The sequence below is a fragment of the Podarcis vaucheri genome (assembly GCF_965113315.1).
Source record: "Podarcis vaucheri genome assembly, chromosome: 1".
Lineage (NCBI taxonomy): Eukaryota > Metazoa > Chordata > Lepidosauria > Squamata > Lacertidae > Podarcis > Podarcis vaucheri.
The window spans coordinates 55,952,110-55,969,385 of NC_138759.1; the positions used below are offsets into that span (position 1 = coordinate 55,952,110).

Consider the following 17,276-nt stretch of genomic DNA (forward strand, 5'->3'; position numbering starts at 1 on the left):
GATAGATAGATGATAGATAGATAGATAGATAGATAGATAGATAGATAGATAGATGATAGATAGATAGATAGAGATAGAGATATGATTTCAAGCACAGCACTGAATGGCCATTTCCACGTAGTGCTTCAGGTGTGGAGCCAGCAGACCTTAAAGATTGCCCCAGACTCTTCAGAGCCTTATTTACTTAATTCGTCTCTCTTTCAGTGAACATTTCTTTCTCTCTTAACTGCCAAGGCATGGCTGTAGGCTTCCAGGGAATTGAGCACTCACTCTCCTTTATATCATCTATCAAATAAGATCCCTGCCTCTGATCTTCCTTAACAGAAGTAATCCAAATAAATTCTTCCTTTGCCAAATGTGGAAGCTGCCTTCATGGAGCAAGTGCAAATGAATTCACAGAGTGCTCCCCCCTCCCCTAGAAAACATGCAGGCACAGACCTGCTCTCTTCCTCACACACTTGTGCACACACACACACACACACACACAGAGAGAGAGAGAGAGAGAGAGAGAGAGAGAGAGGCACACAGACTACGTAGAATGCCTTGAAGAAACTGTAGCTAACCACCTTATTAGTATTCCTCTCTCCACTGTGTTTCACTTGCAGCAAGGGAGGGCTGAGCAAAATGCAGTAGAACAGGGACAGAGACAGAGCTGGCAATCATCTCAATGCAGGCTGCTGGATGTAGGGGGTGGAGGGGGGATGCAGCAAAGCAAGATTAATAACCTTGCCATAATCCCGTGCACCCTGGCAGGAGGTGCCTCTGGTGACCAATCCGTCCCTCTCTTGATTAATTAGACAGCGTGAGTGAGTGGCTGGCAGTCCACCTGGCTTTTTTGAGGGGGTGGGGGGCTGCCTGCATTTGCCGTTCTTTGAAACCTCTACCCATCTGGGAAGGTAACAGTGAGACGTACCATCTGCAGCATACACAGCCGCTATTGGAGGCTTACCACTGACAGTTTTGCTATACAGTTTTGGTGAGCAAGGAGCAAGGTGTATCGTGCAGAGGGGGGATTTCTATCATTGGGCCACTGATTCCTCCTCCCCCCCCCATAGTATTTGAATTCTGGACTTACTTTTGGCAAAGTCTCTTGGACACCTTTTCTCTCCCTCCCCTCCCCAGGGTTGGATGATCAGGAAATGATGGACCATCTGAAAACTAATTTTTGTGCTCCTGTGTGACTTCGGGTACAGCTGGAGGAATTTTAATTGCCCTTGGAGAAGTTTTATTAACAGGGGGAACTACCAGAAAGGTAAGTCGAGAGGTGTTGCCACCTTTTCCTTCCTTCCTTTTTCTTTCTGTTCTATGAGATTTTTTCCATGGTTGAAAAAGAGATTTGGGTATATAGAGACAGTGCCTAATGCCATGCTGGAGTTGCCTCTAGGTTCAAGTGTTTGTCTTTTACAACTCCTTTGCTCTTTCTTTGCTGGGCAGGATAGCACCTTTCAAAGAATCTTGGATACTGCTGATGTACAATGTTTTGAAAATGCATTTTGAAAGCTTGTTTTAGAGGATTTCTGTGGCTTGTGGAAAAATTAGTGTATAGTATACACTAATAGCCTACCTTCCTATAGCCTACCTCTACTGAGGCATTAACTTGGATTTGAGTCCTTGTGTTCCCTTAGCTGGTACTGGGGTTGTTTTTTTTACCCCTTCCTCCTCTGTGCATTTCTGCCTGCTCAGCTGAAATGATGGATATGTGGGTTCAGAAAGCTGCTCCTGCTACTCTTGGCTAGCGTAGATTGATAGCAAAATGGGAATTAGTCAGGGTTTGTGAGCTGCTGCTTCTTATATAAAGTTTCTCTGTGATGTCTGTGTCGCTGGTGGGACTTGGGTACACAGATTTATCCTCATAGGCTGTCTTTCTTTTTCTTGCCTGGTCAGTATGTTAGCCACATCTGATTTTCCTAGCCCCTTTCAATGTTTGTGCAAAGGTGAGATGCATATATACATCTAAAGCAACACTTGGACCACTGTGGTTTACTGTGACAGATTGTTTCCCTGAGTCTGGTGGTATAGCTTTCATGTTCATCCTTGCTTCATGTACAGGTGTTGAAGTGAAGGATCTGAGATTCTCTTAGCCTTTTCCACCTTGCAATTAGTCTTTCAGAGTGAAATGTGATTGCAGTGGAGTGACACGAAAGGACTCCTTCACCGGAGTATTTTGATTGCCACACTGACATCACATTGGTTTTTCAAGAGGCTGAGGAACATTCTGTAAATACAGGAGTAACGGTTCCCAAGAGGGCTTGCTGGGAATATCTTGCTCCATCTTAGTGCATACATGTGAATTATTGGATGCGGTTTGAGACACTCATTGGATGTGAGATGTATACAGTTAGGAAAAGGCAGAGGTTGCATCATGTCACAAGCGATCTTTTTATGCAAGTCTATATACATATAATGTTTAAATGGTGATATTTGATACTTAACCTATCAATAAAGGCAAAACTACTTGATTGCCTTTTTATTTAATATGTTCAATAAAGAGAGTTTTATTTCCTTAAAGGCTGTGGTACAGTTAAACTGAAAACTTAATAAAAAGGCTCTGTCACAGCACAAATCAAAGCGCCTAGTGATGCCGTGTGTGTGTGTGTGTGTGTGTGTGTGTGTGTGTGTGTGTGGCTTGCCTGTCACTTTCTCCTTGAAGGTTTAGTGATTGTTTTTGCAGAAAATAGATTGAAGAGGGGGAGGTATTTAAAGAAGGTACGGTAAACCCAGATGCATTTTCCTTTTCATCTCCTGAAAGCAATATGCCAGCCTGCCATTCATGTTGCTGCTCTGAAATATGACATTCCAATCTCTCTCTACTTAAGATGACATTTACTTTAGATTTGTTTTGCTTTGGCATTTCTTCTACAAACTGCCTGTCCTTCTATGCAACACAAGGATTGCAAATGCTTCGTGACGGTATTCATTTTCTGGGTTTGAAAACACTTTACATACATCTTCAAAACAGTGTCTTTTGAGATACAAAGATCTAAGGTGATGGAGGAAACTGATGTTGCATGGGATACCCTGAGGATATCAAATCTAAAGGTGCAGAGAGGTAACAAGAGACAGTCTTCTGCTTTTACTTACTGAGGTTTTACTTGCTGAGCTGTCCTCAGCAGGAGTTTGGAAAGACTTTCTACTTGACATGAGGCAATCATTGAGTTGCTAAATAGATGAATAGATGATGCTGTCATTTGTAGTTGGACCAAATTGCATGAAATTATCATATGAAAGTGAGAAGCATTTCTGTCCTGCAATGCTGTCTGCCCGTTAGGTGCCTCTTAAAAAAACAATTTGTAACACTGCATTATTTCCATTTTCAACCTGGATTTCAAATCGGTGTAAGTTATCTGAAAGTCATACTGGATAGGATTTCAAATCTAGACATTCATAACTCACTGTCAGATAGCATCCATATTAACTTGGAAGCAGGGCTTGCTAAGTTCAATGAGACTTACTCCAGAGTAATGTGCCAATGAGAATGTAGCATTAAAACCCAACAAAACTGTGTTGGTGCATTTAAACGTTGATGTCGTCTGCCCCCCCCACACCTACTCAATTATCCTTTAAAATCCAACAGAGCTAGACTGTATTGCAGAACTACACCTCAGCCAATAAAAAGGTGGTACTGACATATTATGTGGCAAACTAGCTGATTTATGAAAATCCAGGAGCATTTTTGGAAGTAAAATAGAAACTTGTATATGGTCTCAGAGAGTGTTTCGCTTGGTTTATTATAGGTATGGATTTTCTTTTTCAAGTGTGTATGTTTTCCCCCCATTTCAACAGTGCAGAAGATACCACAGTTCATTCTGTGGGTATATTGCTTCAAGTATTATGTAAAAGTACACCTTTCTATATTCTGGTACTTGTCATTGTGTTGCTATGGGAAAGTCTCTGAGATGGCACAAACCAAAGTAAAGTGATACTGCAGTGAACAGTCCTCAGCAAAGATGTAGGCAAAATGGAAATCTGAAAACATATTATCCAAACATTTTAAGAAATGTGGTTAACATTTTTTTAAAAAAGTTTGCTTCTTCCTCCTTGAGTAAGGTATGATCACTCAGTTGTTCCTTTTGCTGCTGAAATCATTTAGCCCTCCAGGCCCTATGACTCTTGCTCCACATCCGAAAACCCTAGGCACTTTACACATGAATTCTTCCTTTCCTCTGAAACATGCTGGGATGACAACTGGCAAGGTCATCTTGGAATGCTAAATAGGAAACAAGCAAACATTGATCTACCAAAAGCACAAATTGTGTGGGCTGAGGATGATGCGTACAGCCAAGTGGTTAGTTATGTCTTGTTAGTATGGAATAGTATGTCCCATGGAAGTGATGGTGGTGGAATTGATGACAAACTGAACAGCTGTGATAGTCGAAGGAGTGACACCTAAAGTCACTGTGCTCATCTTTTTTTGACAATAAAATTCCCTTGTAGTGAATCAAATTATGCAGATGGTATGGTTGCCAATGGGAAAAAATGGGTGTTAAAATAAGAACCACTGGGAAATTGTTTTTATTGCATACAGCATTATTTAATTCCACTCATAACTTTCTGCTCATTTCAGAACAGCCAACTTATTCATGTTTCTTTCCTTCAGCAGATGCCTAGGATAAAGCTTATTAAAGAGCCTGAATGTAATCTTCCCACTCCTTGAAACAGCAGTCTCATAAGGACACCATCCCGGTGACCTAGGTACCTAGTTCGTTAAACCCCCTTTGAGCTCTCTGAACTTAGAGCACCTTTTTGCTGTTTGTCCTTTATGAAGTGTATGTCCATTTTGCTCTAATTGGCTCCTGAAGAGACTTTTGGACCTATGCATTTACACCTTTTAAAACTTTTTCTGGTCAGTTTTACCAAGAAGCAGTTGCTTCAAGCATCAGATTTCAAAAGGAAACCATCATTCTTTTTTTTTTTTTTGTATTTCTTAAATCAGTGATGCCTTAGATCAGTACAGCTCCAATCATCCCGGACTATAGGTCAGGCTGGATGAAGCTGAAGCAGTTGAAATCCCACAACATCTGAAGAGCCAAAAGTTAGCCACCGCCATCTGAATTTATTAGCTCCTGCCCAAAGCAAAGGGTGTGACCTGGACCTTTCACATCAGGTGTAAAATGCCCAACTCTAGCACTGTTTGTTTGCTCTGCTCTAAAACTGTCTCGTTGACTAGTCCAAGTCATCTTGTCAATGGTAACAATGGTTCTCTATGCTAGGGATGGCAGAATGTAAACCACATGAGATATCTAGCAGTTTGTGGTTACTGGGATTCTTGCAAGGGATGCAAGACAAAGTGGACCATTGCCTGGTTCAGCAAGACACTTCCTTAAGAAATGTGCACATGAAGATCATGTAGCACATACCAGATAAGTTTTTAAAAAGTGAAAAGTGTCCCAAGTAAACACTGTTGCTTTATAAAATAGAAACAAAACCTTATTTATAATTTGGTGGTAGTTTCACCACTTTCTCATCTACTCATTCTTGGTGTTTTGGGTCATTGCAATATTAGTAGATGGGTTTGGTTGCAAGAATACTTTGAAACTCTAAGCTTCTAAAATGATGTACAGTGAGGAAAATTTATTGAATAGGCTAATAGCTATTCATCAAACAGTATTTCATGATTCTAATGAGTAATGGCAGCGAAGCTGAAACATGGGATGCTCTCATTGGAGTTGTACGCATTCAAATTATGGTTATTTTAAGGAAGTAAAAGCAATCATCCTTGCTCTTGCAGAATTCCATTTTAAGAAAATAATAAATAATGATCATTTAAAACTGATAAAGCACCTACAATTTTCTAACCACCGTACATGCATTAAAAATAAGACAGACCTGCCTGAAGACTCACAGTCTAATAGATGAGCTACAAAATGAAAAGGGGATGGGGAGGAAAGAGAAAAGCAAACATTGGAAAAGCTGCTTCTTTTCTGGCTGATAGATGGGGCAGACTGGTCTTTACTATGCCCTTATGTTCATTCAAACAATGTTGCTTTGCCAGCTTCTTGAAAAGTGTAGCACTACTGTCAAAGCAGAATGTGGGCCCATCCATGACCAATGAATCTGACTGTGATCAGATATGAGGAACAATGAATAACCTCTGAGGTGTGGTTTAATTACTTAGAAATTACTTACTTCGGTTCTAGATACAGTATGCACAACAGCATTCTGGGTCACTGAGATTTTCAGAGGCCCTGCTGGTGTTGCCACACTCTCCTGAAATTAAACCCGAGGCCACTCGAAGTAGGGCCTTTATTGTGGTAGCATCTGTCTTGTGAAATTACTTCCCTTTAAAACTAAGGCATGCACTTACTACTATATGTTTTTGGCACACATCAAAGTATTTTCTGTTTGCTCAAGCATTCCCGGATCATTGCTATTGTTTGATGTGTTGTTGTTTTTTGTGGGTGACCCTGGAGGAATTTATATTACTACTATGTATTGTATCATTTTTATTTGTTTTTTTTATTATCATATGGGGTTTGGAACACTCCTTTGAAATTTTCAAATATTAAGCAGTATACATGTGGCGACCATTTTGCATGGGGATTCCATTCCTGGCCCCAGTGTGTGTTGGTGGAGTGTATATAAGTGCACCCCACCCCATTCTGCTCTCCCCCACCTCCTTAGTCCACCTTCTGGGTCCAAAAGGATCCTCACGTTAGCTATCACATGTCAATTGCACAAGCCTAAAATGATTGCCACCTGTATCAGTGTGAAAGATGCCTAAGGCTGCAATCCTAAACTTATTTGCTTACCTGGGAGTAAGCCCTATTAAATCCAACAGTCTTAAATAACAAGGATGAGTTGGTAATATCAGTAGTTCATTTGACCCAAGTGAAAATATAAATGTGTTCAATCATCTGTTAACAGTGTTTATGTAATTTGTAAATGTGCTGTTGTTGAGGTTGTTTAAACATAATTCCTTCTTGAACCCAGGATTTTTTTAAAAAAATGCTTTTCCATTGAAACATTTTAGAGAGTTCATTTGCAGAAAATTGCCTATGTGTTTAACTTCTTAGAGTACAGAAGTAGCAACAGCATAACAGTGACCTGTATGGAATGCTATGCTGTATGGAAGTAAGCATCACTGCGGTTCATAGGAATTGCTTGAAGTCACATACCTAAAATCAGGCTTCATACTCCTTCCCTCTTAATCTCTCCAGACCTCTGTATTTTGGAAAGACTTGTTCATTATTATGCAGTCAGCCAGAGGATGAAACTAAACACTATAAAGTCTACTTAAGTCAGAAGCTGAAGGTAGCCCAGGAAAAGTTTTCTGTATTATTAAGCTGTGTTAGAAGAAGCTCAATATGAGGATAAACTGTACTAAATACAGACTTTGGAAACCAGATGGTGAATACTGTGTGTTCTTTTCCTCTTGTGCCAGCTTTTTGGAAGAGACTATTTTTGTGATGCTTGAATTTCAAGGCTACTTTGCAGGAATCTTTAACCATAATTGCCTCTTTTATACCAGTGTTCTTCTTTCACATATTACATTAACATGTATATTGGTGGCCGGTGATGGTGGACGGCAGACGCTGGAAAGTTCAGCATAACTTTGAAGGCCCTGCACACATAAGCTCCATGAATGGAAGGCCCCCTCTGCTCACAGAGCAAAAATGTAGTATCCACACCATACAGTCTGGGCATGTATAGGCTGAGTCAATGTGGTCTGGAATGCCAGAAAAGGCAGAAACTCGGTGATGCATACCAACCCTACATATGCAAAGGTCAATCCATTACATTTTCATTTATATTCTGACATTCATATTCCATTTTTTTCCATCATGGAACCCAAGTCTGGTTCCCAAGGAGTCATCTATCCAGGTACTAACTAGAGCCAGGCTTGCTTAGATTCAGCACAGCAGTAGCTTCATGTATATCTAGGCCATGTCTTAGGATAGTGCCTGTATTCTTGGTAAGGTGATGTGAAGTACGACAACAAGCAAATCTATGGAAATACCAAAAGCCCAAATACCAATAGTAGGAAGTCAGCCATGACATCTTCACAGCCGTTCCTGGTCCCGCAATTGTCAGTCATATGGTTGGAGAATAGGGCAACAACTACTGAAGTCCCTAAGTAACATATAATGCAGAAGTTCATCAAAGAACCTTACAACCAACTCAGTACAGAGGTGTGCATGCTTTTATTTTCTCCTTTGCCACTGACATTTATTGGATAACCTTGTGCCCTCATTCTGTAGGAGGTTAGTCCTCAGAAACCATAAAAGTACTCACAAAACCAGGATTCCCTGGCAATCAGCTTTATAGAATAAGCAGCTTTTCCCAGCCTTGAGAACAGTGACAGAGGAGAAAGGTAACTCCCCATCCCCTCCCTTGCTCATAAGAAGTTGGCATTTGCAAGTTGATTTTAAGAGACTAAAAGTCTCCTTCACTTTGTAAAAAATACATTTTTTCTCTCCTTTTGGTTGGTTGAAGATGTTGTAAAGTTCCAATGCACAACCCCTATTAAGGTTTATGAGACTTGTACCGCTATTTGCGAATTGCAAGGCAACCCAGTAGGATAGGGTTGTTGCTGCTGTTGTTGTTGTTACCAACACCACATAAATGCAAAGCAGTGCTGTGTTGCATTTGCCCTCTAGTTACTCCTGTTAAGTTTGTGTCTAGGCCAGTAATGTGGCGGGGGGGGGGCTGGTGGCCCTCCAGATGTTGCTGGATCAACTCCCATTTCTCCTTATCATTGCCCATGCTGGCTGGAGGTGATTGTCACATGTTCCCCATTATTGTTTTAGCCCTGTGCACTTTGTGAATGAATGAATGAATGAAATGTCACTCACAGGCTAAAGCCGCATAAAAAGCATTGTGCCTCTTTTAAGAAACTCTGAAACCACTTATTCTCAACCAGCAAAATATTTGCTGTTATGACAGGTGTGTGTGTATGCATGGAGGGAAGCCTTGTATTTGCAAGGAACATTAATAATGCTCTGTGCATGGGCACACATTTGTGTTACTGAAGCCATGCACACATAGCCACATCCTGGGTTCCTTGGCAGTGAAGATGGGGGTCATGATTTGGAGGTTGGTGATCTGTTCTTCTCCTCAAAATTCCAGTGCACTTGATGCTTGAATTCTTCTCCATCTCTGCAAATGTCTAACTTTCACTTATGTGGGTTGAAGTATAGGGAATAACTTGAGGAAAGAACCTGCTTCCTAGTAATGGTAACTTAGCCATTGAGAACTAGGCCTTCAATTGTGCTTCTTATGCTGCAAATGTGTAACATCTTCCGGTATGTGAGTCACATTGAACTCAGTGAGGCTTACTTTTGAGTAGATGTGCATTTTGATGCCTAAAGCAGAAGAGCAAAAACAGTCAAGGTGCATTGTAACCCATGTTTAGTTCTGTCTGTGTATTCCTCAGGAAGAAAATGGAATGCAAAATCCTCTTTGGCAATGCCTTATTAGATCTCACCCCTTCATTCATCCACATTAGTCAAAGAGTGAAGAAGCGTCTTCTGTTTTCTCTGTTGGCTTTCCTCATACTTTGTTGGGGATTGAGCTCTCAGCTGAAATTGTGCTATGTATGGAGAAGCCTTTCTCATCAAGGAAACATTGATGATCTTAACATGTTACTGGCAATATAGTAGCTGCATTTCCCCACCTGTCTGACAGTGTAGTCTCTTCTATTCACAAAAGAGCCTCTGAGAAAACTGGCAGTGTTCAGCAGTACATTAATATGCAGCTCATGCAGCCTGTCATTGACATTGTGCTGGGGAGAGCATCTTTCTTCCAAGTGAAGCACTAAAAGTCCTGGATCGTCTAACCTGAATCCTGAAGACAAATCCTCTTCACTTATTGCATACCTGCAGTTATTCAGGATGGTGCCAAAGTAGAGTATCTAAGTGCATTGATGACTAATACTGCATGCTTCCCAGACACACTGAGAGTGTGAGCTTCTGGTGTGTGTGTGTGTAGGAGAAGATCTCTTATGCAGGAGAATTTAACTATTAAATAGATTGCTTGATCTGAAGTTTGCCTTTTAGACGATTTAATTAAAACACAGAGGAGCCGTATGTTTCACTGCACAGTATTTATTGCAAAGTAAATGCAAATATCTTCTGATCAATACAAATAACTCACTACTGCTCTCTCTCTTTTGCTCCAAGTTCAAGGTTTTATTTATTGTTTCCCTTCAATGCACATAGTTTTTAAAAAAGAAAAGGTAAGGACCCCTGGACCCCAGTCAAAGTTGACTATGTGGTGTGGCACTCATCTCGCTTTCAAGCCGATGGAGCATTTGTCCACACACAGATTTCCGGGTCATGTGGCCAGCATGACTAAACCACTTCTGGCGCAACAAAACACCGTGATGGAAGCCAGAGCACACGGAAACGCCGTTTACCTTCCTGGTGCAGCGGTACCTATTTATCTTCTTGCACTGGCATGCTTTCAAACTGCTAGGTTGGCAGAAGCTGGGACAGAGCAATGGAAGCTCACCATGCCACGTGGATTCAAACCACTGACCTTCTGATCAACAAGCCTGAGAGGCTCAGTGGTTTAGACCACAATGCCACCCGTGTCCCTAGGTGTAACATGATATTCCAAACCGCTACATAGAGGTGGATAGAATAAGTGGAGCCAGGCAGTCACATTGAGAACAATTCTCAATCTGTTGGAATCCTGTCACTTTAATAAGATGGAATAAAGAAGATATGTGATGATTCAATACAACAACAAAAATTAACCATTTGGAAAGCTCACAGTTGCTGCTTTTGACCCTAGCAACAGCTTCACCAGGTGTGATCGTTTCTATCTTTGAATGATTACCAGAAAACAGTGTATCTCTCATGTGTTGGTCCAGTGGGAATTTTCCAGACAATAATGTGATAGTCCTGAAGTGACAGCTTTAACTATCTAACTCTGTGAGAACAAATAGATCTCTAGTTATTATGCGGCTCTGAATGCATTCCTTAAACTCCCCCCCCCATTCAGCAGCCTTAAACTGAGTCAGATCCTTGGTTGACTTATCTCAGTATTCAGGTAGGTAGCCGTGTTGGTCTGACACAGTCAAAATATATAACAATAAAATTTTAAAAATTGTCCAGTAGCACCTTAGAGACCAAGTAAGTGTGTGCATCCACACTTCTTCAGATACACTGAAACAGAAGTCACCAGACCCTTATATATAGTGGGAGGGTGGGGTGGGGTTTTCCTCAGGAGGGTAGTAGGAGATGGGTGATTGACAGGTTTACCATAGCCATTGAGTCAATCACCCATCTCCTACCACCCTTATGGTGACTTCTGTTTCAGTGTATCTGAAGAAGTGTGCATGCACACAAAAGGAGCAGAGGATACAGGTGATAAATTGACACCTGGGGGCATCATAGTAAGTAGTGTGAGATATGCTCAACACTGGACTCACAGATACAAAATCTTTGGTGAGCTAGAATGTTGTTTGAATCTCGTCCAAATAGGCAGAGGACATACCCTGAAACCCTAAAGCTGTGAATGAGGGTTTTTGTTTTAACGAGTTGCAGTAAGGCTTGTAAAGTATTGCTCCAAACCAAATGTCGTTTTATATAATGGATACTATGTAGAATGTGACATCTGTGCGATTGAATAGATTTCCCACTGTTTGGAATAAAGATGGATTTAAAAAAAACCACACCTGTGTAAATCTGAGGAAAGAGAAGGTAGATGGAACTTCCATATTAATCCCATAAGTCTACAGAGTACAGTGGTACCTCTACTTACAGACATGATCCATTCCGTGGTGCCATTCACACCCTGAAAAGTCCGTAAGTAGAGCGCTGCTTCTGCGGGTGCGCGTGGCATGATAGAGTGCTCCTGCACATGCGTGAAGCGTGCAGATCTCTCCTGCGCATGCGCAAAGCCGGAAGTAAACATTTCCAGGTTTGCCATGTTCATAACCTGACAAAATGCAACGTGAAGCAAACACAACTTGAGGTATGACTATACTTCTACCTGAATTTACACAAGAGCTTTCAGCTGAAGTTCACAGTTCTAGGAAGAATTGGGGGGGGGGGTAGATGGTAATTTCAGTCAATACAGTGCAAGTGCAACATGAATGAAGGTTGCTATGGAAAGTAATCCTGTTTCTAAAAGAGACACAGGTGAGCCATTTTGTCCTGGCACCAACAGCACTTTTATCAAGCTATGAGTACCACCAGCACCTTGTATTTTACAAAAAGAAAGCACTGTCTGGGACATTGAACTCAATGGTCCTTGCTCTGAGTTGGTATGCCTGCCTAGGATTGCTATATTTCTTTATATGTTTGTTTCTTTAGAGATTTATATTCCATTCTTTTAATCCCTATGCACGATTGCGTCCAACGGTTGAAAATCAAAATCACATAAATTAAATATGCACTAAAAATACAATACTAAAAATACATTAAAATCACAAATGGTAATCACATCAAGATCATATAGGTTTGTCTATGTAACAATGTAATGGAGGGAAAACAAAGCACATTAAGACACAAGGAGGCAGAGCAAAATATGGTTTTATAAATGAATAGACGAACCTTTACATGGGTATTGTTCCAATTTGTTAAGGGGATGCTTTTGAACAATGATGAAAGGTTTGCAGAATACATTATTTGTTAGGACCAAGAGAGGAGGCATACATCTTTAAAATAAATCAATTTAAAATGGGAAGCTGTTTTAGCTCAGCCTTAGCATTGATTTCTTAAGTTTACAAACAGCATTTTGGGCAAAATCTCATAGACATTTGCACAGCACATAAGATAATTCCTACGTGCATGAGTTCCCAAGTGCATGCTCTTCACTTGATGACCGTCTCATCAAATGATGCCTTGAATCTGACAAGGCTACTGAATCAGCACTGTTTGAGCCTTCCAACTGAGCACTGAAACACAACATTAAAACACTGCATTAAAAACAGTTCTGAACAACTTCCAATTACAGAAATAAGGTCACACACTTCTGTTTGTTGTGGGCTTCTTTGGCTCCTGGGAAAACACCCAATCACTGATCAAAGCACCAAGTAATGTGATTGTGAAGAGGAGGGGAGACAGGCTGGTTGCACATGAATGATGTTGCTTTACCATAACTCTGAGACTCCATAGGGCAGAATCAGCACTCTGGAGCAAGATGTAGGGGGAATGTGCTTTGGCCTGGACCTGTTGCAGCATGGGGGATGCAATGGCAATTAAACAAAAGAGAAGAGATGGAGAGTATAGGGCAGCAGGCAAATGGACGATCCCCTATGCCTAGCCCCAAGATACAGGTTGTACGGGGCTCCAGAACTCACAACCCTGAGCTCAAAGGAGGCTGCACTGAAAGACACACATAACTTATTTTATATTCAAAAGGAGTGGGACAGGCCTGGTTTAAAACCAAATGATCACCTGTAGGCCACAGCTCAGTGTCAGCGTTATATGCAGAAGGTCCCTGGTTCAATCCCTGTTATCTGAAGATAGGGTTAGGGATGGTCCCTGTCTGTAACCCTGGAGAACTGCTTGCCCATCAGTGTAGACACGGCAGAGTTTAATTTCTTTGAGATTTTAATTGCAAAAGTTTGGAAAGGAGAAGCTATCCCATCCAAATTAGACTTGCAAAACAAATTGCGAGAATGTGCAGAACTAGCCAGAATATCAGCAAGGTTCCGAGATGGTACCAATGAAAAATTCAACAGAGAGTGGGATGTATACAGAGTTTATTTAAAAGAACATTGCAAAAATATAAATCCGTTGGCAGGTCTGGAATGACTTTCTGCATGTAATAGTAGGAGAACCTTGTAAAATTAATGTAATTGAAACAACCTAGAGGAGACAAAGTTTAGTGTGCAGATAAAGAATGTAATCTGGGAACCACAATGGGGGGACCGGAGGTCATGTTGAATCTAACTACAAAATGTTACATACAACAAGCACCAGCTATGGAATGAATGAATTTTTGTTTATTTTCATTTTCATTTTCTGTACATTACTTATGTTACAGTTTTTAAAACCAATAAAGCATATATATATATCTTCTTCTTCCTTTTGCGATCACTCGTAGCTGAGTAAGATTGTCTTCCATAAACACAGTTTTAACAATGAGTCCATAAGTGACTGTGGAAGCCAATTCTGGATCCACACATCCTTCCACAGTGGGGACATTGGTTTCCACGTGAGAGTTGATCATGATGTAGATTTGCCAAGCGTGCCTTCCTCTTCGCACGTTTCTCCCTTGCGTCCTGAGTTTGCGTGCCTTCAAAGCCCATGAGACCTTCAGTAAAGGCTGTTCTCCAATTGGAGCACTCGCAGACAAGTGTTTCCCAATTGTTGGTGTTTATACTACATTTTTAAAAATTTGCCTTGAGACAGTCTTTAAACCTCTTTTGTTGACCATCAGCACTACGCTTTCCATTTTTAAGTTCAGAGTAGAGTAGCTGCTTTGAAAGACAATTGTCAGGCATCCACACTACATGATCAGTCCAAAGAAGTTAATGTTGAAGAATCATTGCTTCAACACTGGTGATCTCTGTTTCTTCCAGTACACTGGTATTAGTTTCGCCTGTCTTCCCAAGTGATGTGTAAAAATTTCAGAGACACCAGTGAAAATCTTTCGAGGAGTTGGAGATGGAATTTATGAGTGGTCCATGTTTCACAAGCATACAGTAAGGTTGGTAGTACAATAACTTTGTAAACAAAATGCAGGCCCTTGTCGAAAGATAACTGACCAGGTAGGAGAAGTAATCAACATTTTCCAACGTTACACCATGTTCATATATATAAAAAGACAATGCAGAGTTAAGTGGACCAACCTGATTCTGTAGAAGGCAACTTCCTATGTCTCTAGGTGGGGCTGCTTCGTTGCTATTTGGTGGAAGCAAGGGATAAATAACAACCTTAGCCCAGCTTTCACAAAACTGGTTCCCTGCAATTATTTAGACTGCAACTCTAAGCAGCCACTGTCAGCATGGCCTTGGGACTTGCAAGGCCAAAACAGCAGGCAGGTATCTGCCCCACACTGTCATTTTTGGAGGGCAACATATAGGAGTGTACATGGGGATTGGATAGCAAGGATCCTTAGAAGTTAACCAGTGTTCCTAAAAGAAAAGGGAGGACCCCTTTTTAATTTGAGGCATGGGTGCTGGTATGGCAGAAAGTTTGCCATTCCAATCCAAATGAGCACCAGTAACTGTGGTACAGCTACTGGATGAGCTTGGTGAGGTGGCTAAGCCTGGTGCTGGTTTTTGAACGAACTAGTGAGCAGAAAGAAACAGCTTAGCTTTTCGCACATCTCTATCCATCTCCCCTGCCTCCGCCTGCAATATGGGAGAAAGGAGCATCTAAAAGGTGCAAAGGAGAAAGATGATTAAAGGACTGCAGCAATATATAAGAACTTACTACTGTTCCTTTTTACTTCTCAAAGATCCAAGTGATTGCATGAGCTTTCACTGTCCAATTATGTTGAAACTTGACTCTATTGCCACTATTTCAGCAAAGCTGCATGGCTTTGTAACAATTTTATTGGAAAAAGAAAACAGCAACCCACTTTATTTTTATCCCTCCATTCTGTTCTGTGTTTAAATGGCATATAATTGCATTTAATAATCCTTATGATTTCATGTGAGCCACCTTGAGGGCATTTTTGAAGACCAAGGGTGGGCTGGAAATTGACAAAACATATAATGACAATTTAAACCAGGATATTTCACTGGATTCTTTATTACAAAAATGTGCATGTGTCTGATACAACCACCTCAAATTCTAAGGGTGCTTTTTTAGGGGCTGGGAGAATCAGAATGCCTGGAATCCTAAGGTAATGGTAGTGGGGATCCCAGTGCCTTTTACCATCTTATCCAGAGCCTTGCTCAACTTGGCAGACCTATTTTTTTAAAAGCACTTTTGGTCTGTTTCCCCTCCCATTGAAAAATAAAGGGAGGGAAAGTGGTGAGAGAGCTTTAAACATTCTCAGAAGCACATCTGAACCTTTCCCAAGTGTGGCAGGGGTGTCATTGGACCAGGAGAACTTTGGATTAAACCAAAGTTTGATTAATGACAAATTAAAAACCTTACCTGATAACATTAACAGCCTGCTGGATCAGTTGTGGGATGGCTGAGGGAGAGGCGGTGGGCAGTCGTAAGCCCCACGCTGCCGTTTCAGGTTCAGGGGAGCCTGCAGGCGCCCGAGCCACCACGTCACTCCCAGGAGAGACACGTGGCTCAGGCATGCTGCAGGCCCCACGGTAAGTGCCAGCCCCCGCAGTGTGGCACCCAGTTCCAGCCGTGTTTTGTTATGTTTGTTGACTGAACTAAAAAGTTTTGTGAGCCCATTCTTTTTATTAAAAAACTACACTCATATTTTTGTCATTTTGTCACCCCCTCAGTGATAACACCCTGGGTGAACAGCACCCCCCACCCCCTTTCTCCACCACTGGTTGGCACCACTGTTTCTTGTGGGAACAGAGTCCATAACTAGGTACCATGTAACTTCCTTTCACCTGTCCTGAATCTTCCAAGCTCTAGTCATAACCACAGAAAAAGAAATTCACTAATTCACTAATTCACCAAATTTTTTAAAAGAAACTTTCAACTAAAATATTTATTATTTTATTTCATTAAATTAACACACTGCTTGATTGTAACAAACAAACAAAACCTCAAAGATTTACAAAAAGATAAAATAATTTTAAAAATCAAAATTACAACCGTGCTTCCAGAAGTTACAATACTAAAACAGACTAAGATTATCTCAACTTTCTAAATATTTGGGTAGGCTTGTCCAAAGAAGAATGTAAATATGCCTTTACATTAAAATATATGCCAAATAATGATAAGCAAAAGGTATAAAAGAAAAGAAAATTAAAATAGAAAAGATTGAAGGAACTAATATAGCAAAATCTTCCCGTTAAATCTTTAAATTAAAGCATCCGATTCAATCTTTGCCATTTGCCGTGTTAACCCTAAGCAGGAGTTACATGAGTTCTAAATGCAACTCAAGCCAGTAGTGTGGCTGCTACATTTTGGATCAGATGAAGTTTCTCAGTCATCTTCAAGGGCAACCCCACATAGAGCACATTGCAATAATCCAATCTGGAAGACGTCCTGGAGTGACTGAGAGGAAAGTGAAGATGATAAAGATGATAATAATCCAGTGGAAGACTGTGGTTTTATTGAGGATAAAACGGTAAAATCACAAAGTGAATTGCAAATAGTAGTAGTAATGAATGGATGGCAGTAGAAAATGCATGTGCTTAGTACAATCTGAATCACTGACGTGACTCATTAGTGCTGGCAACTGTGCCCCCTGCACAAACAGATCTCCTAGGCCTTCAGATAGTTACCTCA

At 40.9% G+C, this 17,276-nt stretch overlaps 1 protein-coding gene across 4 annotated transcripts in view; it reads left to right on the forward strand.

Annotated features, from left to right (window-relative positions):
* Positions 1-463: 463 nt before the first annotated feature.
* The window catches only part of LRRC4C (leucine rich repeat containing 4C), a 627,695-nt gene continuing 610,882 nt past the window's right edge, over positions 464-17,276 (forward strand). For 2 of the 4 annotated variants that reach the window (XM_082225097.1, XM_082225099.1), the window contains exon 1: positions 464-1,252. The gene's annotated coding sequence lies outside the window, so the exon portion shown is untranslated. The remainder of the gene's footprint in view (positions 1,253-17,276) is intronic. The other 2 variants (XM_082225094.1, XM_082225096.1) reach the window with 1 other exon arrangement.